Here is a 7,645-nt window from a genome sequence, read left to right on the forward strand (position 1 = left end):
AAGAAGAGCATAAAAGGCCAGATCTTCAGTTGGAGTAAATTGATGCAGCTCCATTAAAGTAAATGGAGCTATGCTGATTTAAACGAGGTGAAAATCTGGCCCTTATATTAGCATTGTAGAATTATTATAAATCTCAAATCTTTGGTTGATTTCACTCCCTTATTCATTAATTAGATACTTCACATACCATTATTCCCCTCCTGCTTCCTTAGGGCTATATAATTTGTTTACATGATGGGATGGGGGAAAGAGGGGATAGAAATATAATCACTGTACATAATCTGGTACATCCCTTTCCTTTTTTCAAACTCATGATTCATCTCTAACTGAAAACACTGACCATATCTGCAAAAAATGGCAGTCAAATGTTTAAACATGTATGCACAATAAAATATTGTTTTATAAGTGTGCTGTAGCTCACGAAAGCTTATGCTCAAATAAATTGGTTAGTCTCTAAGGTGCCACTAGTACTCCTTTTCCTTTAATGGATAAAAGGATTCTAAAACAACATGTAATCTAACTGTGTTTGAGTAATTAAACAGTGGCAATCATTCATCAAATCTCATAGTATATTTGATTGGCTCACCTTGTAATAAGAGCAGTCCGTCAAATGAGGCATTTTTGTATTTTTGCAAAAGGAAAATTCCAGATACAATCCTAGATGGGTACTAACCAACCCCAAACCAAACCGTCTTCTACAGGCTCCACTGGAAGAATGACTATTTTTGAAGACGATGGGACTTTATAATCTAAGTGGTCATGCCAAAAGAGCTAATTGAGTAAGACTTTGGGCCATCCTTTAATTGCACAGATTGACAATTACTACTTCAAATGGGTCCCATTTCAGATCAATGTCACATTCCTACAATTCAACCACCACAAACTGTACTGTCATTTCAGCCCTGTGGCTCTCTTTCTATGCTACGGTATGACTAGTCACAAATTTCTTGTAATCAATTTTCCTCAAGTGGCCTTTGTGCAGGCATGTTTAATATTTCTTACACAATAGTAAATCTCACTTTGCAGCCCTTATTTTCTCTATTTTTTCATTCTACTTAAATAAACTTCTTTTTAATTCTCCTAACATACATCAGCACAGACAAATAGCCCACAAAAAGTCTTTTGCATTTAAATTAGCTGTATTTTGGTACAATATTGCAGCACTTATTTTATTTTAATAGTGTTATGCTGGTACTTTGCAAATTATTTTAATTGTGGCTCCCATAAACTAATTTTTCAGTCATATAAAAAAATTAAGATTTGCAATAACAAATATACATATACATTGCTATAGTGTACATGAGATAGGCTTTAAAGACATTAAATTGCATTTCAGTAGAACATCTCTGTAAAATGTTAAGAATGCTGTTTAGACAATCCTATAATTTTAAGTTATGAATACATATGTCCTATGTATGGCTGTTGTATATTCATATATATTTTGGAGTCATTTAATTCACAAGAAATATTCATAGAGTCCAAGGCCAGAAGGGACCATTGTGATTATCTAGTCTGACCTCCTGTAAAACACAAGCTATAGAACTCCCCCAAATATAACTGCTAGAGCAGATTTTTTTTAAAAAAAAACATTCAATCTTGATTGAAAAATTGTGACTGATGGAGAATCTACCACACCTCTTGGTAAATTGTTCCAATGGTTAATTACACTCACCGTTAAAATTTATGCTTTATTTCCAGTCTAAAGTTGTCAGCTTCAACTTCCAGCCATTAGATCATTTATACCTTCCTCTGCCAGACTGAAAAGCCCGTTATTAAATATTTATTCCTGTAATGGGGTTCACAGGACATAGGCAGAGGAGAGAGGAGAGCCTTCCTCACTGAGAGGCAACCAGGCTGAGCACACTGGCACAGCTGCCAGAACTGCCAGAGACACACACCCACAGCTAAGACCAATAAGGAAAACACCCCAGCTATAAAGGAAGGAGAACAGGGAGAAAGGAGGCAGAAAGGCTTGAGATGATAGAGGGGCTACAAACCTAGGCTGGCTCTAGGGAACTGATAAGGAGGTAAAGGAAGACTGCAAGTCCTGGAGTTAAGGGCTGATTGATTAATTTTCTGTTAAGTTGATGGACTGGGCAAATTTGAGTTAAATAGAGGCGAGACAATTTGGTGAAAGATGGGACACCAAAATGGAACTACACACAGAATCTTTAACAGTTCCCAATATAGGTACTTATAGACTGTAATCAAGCCATCGCATAACCTTCTCTTTGTGAAGCTAAATGGTTTGAGCTCTGATTTCACTGCTATAAGGCATGCTTTCTAATTCTTTAATCATTCTCATGGCTCTTGTCTGAACTCTCTCCAATTTATCAACATCCTTCTTGAATCATGAGCACCAGCACTGGATAGTGTTCCAGAAATGGTTGCACCAGTGCCAAATACAGAGATAAAATAACCTCTATGCTCCTATTAGAGATTCTTCTTTTTATGTATTCCAGGATCGAATTAGCTCTTTTGGCCATCGCATCAGAGGGGAAGCTCGTGTTCAGCTGATATGCATCATGATCCTCAAATCTTTTTCAATGTCTCTGCTTCATAAGACAGAGTTCCCCCATCATGTAAGTATGACCTACATTCTTTATTCCTAGGGATATACATTTACATTTAGCTGTATTAAAACACATCTTGTTTGTGTGCATCCAGTTCACCAAGTGACCCAGATCACTCTGAATCAGTGACCTGTCCTCTTCATTATTTACCATTTCTCCAATTTTTCTAAAATTGAAAACTTTATCAGTGATGATTTTGTTTTCTTCCAGGACATTGATAAACATGTTAAATAGTGTAGAGCCAAGAATCAGGCCCTGCAGGACCACACTGGAAACACATCTGCTTGATGACAATTCTCTGTTTACAATTACATTTTAAAACATATCTGTTAACAAGTTTTTAATCCACTTAATGTGTGCCATGTTCATTTTATATTGTTTTACTTTTGTTGTGTGGTACCAAGTCAAACACCTTAAGAAGTCTAAGTATATTACGTCAACAATATTACTTTTGTCATCCAAACTTTTAATCTCATAAAAAAAATCAAATTAGTTTGACAAGATCTATTTTTCCATAAAACTATGCTGATTTGCATTAACTAGATTATCCTCTTTTAATTGTTTATTAATTGAGTCCTGTATCAGCTGTTCCATTATCATGCTGGAGATCAATGTCAGACTGACAGGCCTATAATTATCCAGTCATCCTCTTTACCCTTTATAAAAATTGACATAACATTAGCTTTCTTGCAGCCTTCTGGAACTTCCCAGTGCTTCAATATTTCTTGAAAATCAGAATTAATGGTCTAGCAAGCTCCTTGGCCAGCTCTTTTAAAACTCTAGGATGCAAGTTATCTGGACCTTCTGATTTAAAAATGTCTAACTTTAGTAGCTTCTGTTTAACGTCCTCCAGAGATGGGAACAGAAAGAATGTTATCACCATATGATGAGACTATCTCATCTAATTATCCCCAAATACAGAACAGAAATATGTATTGAACACTTTTTCTGCAGTATTATTGATAATTCTGCCATTTTCATCTAGTCATGGACCAATACTATTGTCAGGATTCTTTTTGTTCCTAATATATTTTTAAAACTCGTTCTTATTGTCCTTAACTATGCTGACCACAAGGACAAATCTATGCCCCTTGGCTTCTCTTCTCAATTTTCTACAATTCCTAACTTCTGATTTATATTCGTTACTATCAACTTCCCCTTTCTTCCATTTGTTATATATTATTTTTTATTTTGTACAGCTGCCTTCACTCCCCCTTGAAACCAGTTATTTATTTATTTATTTACTTATTGACTAATACATCCTTCTTCCTTGATAGTGAACTCTTTAGCAGTCTAGTAAGCTGTTATTAAAATATTCTGATTATCATTCACATTATTCTCATTAAATTCTTCCTACTACATAATTTGGCTCATAATTGTTTTCAGTTTTGTGAAATTGGCCTTATTAAAGTATCTATCTATCTCTATATGGATATATATATTAATGGTCTGGACTTTATACTGTGTGCACATTATAAATTTGATTAAGCTATGATCACTTGTACCTAAGCTTCCATTAATTTTTAGTTCTTGGTCAGTTCCTTTTTATCTGTTCAGACAAGGTCTAATAAAGAATTTCCCTGTGCTGGCTGCAATGCTTTTTGAGTTAGGAAATTGTCATTTATAATGTTTAGAAATTCCAAGAATATTTTAGTATTGGAAGCATGAGACCTCCAGCTGATGTAACTCAAACTGAACTTCCCCATGATCACACAGCTTTTTTTCCTATATATTATAGATAAGTATGTAAGGAAGTGGCCATCCTCTTCCCAGAGGTGATTTTTGGCTGTCGCAGCCACCAATACCTCATCTTGTGCTTTATATGTTAGGAAATTGATCCATAAGCATTCAGGATCATTTTCTTCTGAGTTATCAATGACTCAGGTAATGCCATTTTTGACATAGTGGCCCCCCTTTTGCCCACTCAGTCCTTCCTAAATAGGTTATAACCACTGATTTTAACACTCCAATAATGTAAATCATACTACCAGGTTTCAACAATACCAACTAGATCAAATTTATGCCCATAAAAATAATTAGGTCTTGCTTGGAATTTTCATGTTAGTTTGGGAAAGTATGTAAGGTGCTGTTTATTAAGGCCTCAATTCATCAACGCACTGAAGGACATGCTTGACTTTAAACTCGTGCTTAAATCCATCCCTATTCATCAAAGTACTTAAGTATGTGCTTAAATCCCTTTAACTTCATTTGGATTTAAGCCCATGTTCAAATTTAAGCATAAACTGCTGAATTAGGGCCTAAGTGTAAAATCTACCCCATGCCCATTAAGCGAGGGAATTTGGACACTCTGTGAGTGGAGTGCAGCATGGTTGGGAACTGACCCCAATCCAGGACCAGGGTACAGAATTACTGTTTAGCATTCCTTCATGCTGTCATTCCACAAAGAGCCACAGGTCCTCCATACTAGTTACAAACGGTTCTAGAGCCACTGCAAAGGAATGAATGTATGTCCCCTCTCCTAGCCTACTAGAACTTCCACACTGCCTAGGCTGGTGCAGAAACCCTTCCTGTGGTCCACAGACACCCAAATTCAACAGTTTTGCTAGTAGAACCCCCACAGAGTCCCTTTCCATGGTGTAACAGATGAGGAGGACTTTGCACAGGCTCTCCATACCATGGACCAAATATTCTTTCTTCTTAAACTGAGAGGACAATTGCTCTATCATGAATGAAAAAGTGGCTTGGAAATTCAACATTCCTGCAGGAAATATTGAAACCACACTACTAGATGTAAAAAATAAACAGAAAGGAATGTATAAATCATTTGCAGTTCATTAGATTAGTCTATGTTGTCTTAATTTAAATTGTTCTTGCAAACAAGGAGATTTAATCAATTAGTTGATTTTATTACCAGGATCTTTCCTGGGAGGATGATGTGGAGGAGGAAGACGCTTTCTTTTTGTTTCTTAGGCTTTTAGGATAATCAGTGAACGCTTGTGGCACCCGATTGCGAATTGGACCACCACTTCTGTCACTGTCCTATTGCATTGTGATTTCCATGAATGAAAATCAACTAAGCATGGAGCAGTAGTAATTCAGAAATCAGGCTCATTATCAGTGCTTTTCTTGGATGGTTTTCTTTCAGTGGGAGCAACAGATCTTAACAATGTTTGTAGTAGACATTTCACAAGCAGAAAAGCATTTAAAGCTCCTCCAGTGGGAGATGGTCATTACTTCAGCTATAGTTTTTCAAACTCTTAGTGGCCTCAAGTGTTCAAATTACAAAAGCAGTAAATATGAAAGTAAAATTGTTTGGGTGGGAAGGGTTTTTTAAAATGCGTACTCGAAGTTAAGGTACCCAGTCCATCTTTAGGCAACCGTTTTTTTAAAAAAAATCTTGACCCTACTATATAGGCCGTAAATTTTTCTTTTTATATTAAGAGAACATTAGGGTTGCAAAGTCAAGCACTCAAAAGAATTAAGAATATCTGTGCAACATGAGTGAAATAGAAGAGAAAATTCAAGACTTGGTAAAAATGTTATCAAGTCTGAGGGTAATGTAGCAACTAACCACAATATGATTGGACACTGTGATTTATTCTCTACTGGAATGTCAGAAGACTGGAATGAGTCACATTATTAAATGTTAGTAATATTATGTTCAGTTTAGATTTGTTGAATAGCTGAGACTGTAGAATAAAATAAACTCTTTAGTGTTTGTAATTTCGACAACAGTTATTTAATTTTCATTTTGAGTTTGAGTTTCAGTGTAACTGTTGGGTATAGTTCATTATTTCTGTGGCAGTTAAGAACAAAACCCTGGCCACAAGGATAGGAACCACAGACTGTGGAGAAATTTGAATCTGAATCTAAACTTGGACACTCTAGCCCACTGTTCTCAACCAATCTACACATAGCTGTGACATCCTCAGGGCCATTCAGGTAGTATATATATTGTGTGGATGCAGCTCATATAACACATATACAGCTGCATATGTGGCCCATAATGGTAAATAGATGGAGAATCACTGCTCTAGCCCATTTTTAATTAGTCTTGATAAAGGCATTGGCATTGAAATACTCAATCCAGGGGGTTAGGAAAAGGATCATTGGATAAAACAAGCATTCCTCTTTGCTCCTGGGATCCCCCACAACCTCATCCAGTTTTAGAACCAAGCTCAAAATGAACATTTACATCCATGAGTAACTCTTTAATTCACTGGAACCATTACATTGAAAGGGACTATTCATGTGCATAAAGTTTCTCATGTTCAGTAGAACCTCAGAGTTACGATCACCAGAGTTACAAACTGACCAGTCAACCACACTCCTCATTTGGAACAGGAAGAATGCAATTAGGCAGCAGAGACAAAAACCAAAAGCAAATATTATACAGTACAGTGTTAAATGTAAACTATTAAAAAAAGGGAAAATTTTATAAAAAGATTTGACAAGATAAGGAAACTTTCTGTGCTTGCTTCATTTAAATTAAGATGGTTAAAAGCAGCATTGTTCTTCTGCATAGTAAAGTTTCAAAGCTGTATTAAGTTAATGCTCAGTTATAAACTTTTGAAAGAAGAACCATAACGTTTTGTTCAGAGTAACAAACATTTCAGAGTTAAGAACAACCTCCATTCCTGAGGTTTTTGTAACTCTGAGGTTCTACTATAAGTAAATAATTACAGAATTCGGGCCTATGTTTACATTTATCCTATTTTTATTGTTTAAAACACTTGTGAAAAGGAAATGTAAATGATTAAATTGTGGAAAAGATGAGCGGTAGGGGAAAGTTTTCAGAAGTGCCTACATGATTTAGATATGTCTACACTGCAATAAAAGCCCTCCAGCATCGCTGCAGCTGGCCTGGGTCAACTGACTCAGGCTCACAGGGCTCGGGCTGCGGGGCTATAAAGTAGCAGTGTAGATGTTCAAGCTCTGGCTGGAGCCCGGGCCTGGGCTGAGTCCCCACAAGAGCGGGTGGGGCTTAGAGCCTGGGCTCCAGCCCAAGCCTGAACATCTACACTGCTATTTGTAGCGTTGCAGCCCAAGCTCAAGTCAGCTGACCCAGGCTCTGAAGATGTGTCTACATTGGCAACGTAAGCCTTGTCTCA

Source organism: Caretta caretta, chromosome 1, assembly GCF_965140235.1.
Source record: "Caretta caretta isolate rCarCar2 chromosome 1, rCarCar1.hap1, whole genome shotgun sequence".
In the NCBI taxonomy this organism is placed as follows: Eukaryota; Metazoa; Chordata; order Testudines; family Cheloniidae; genus Caretta; species Caretta caretta.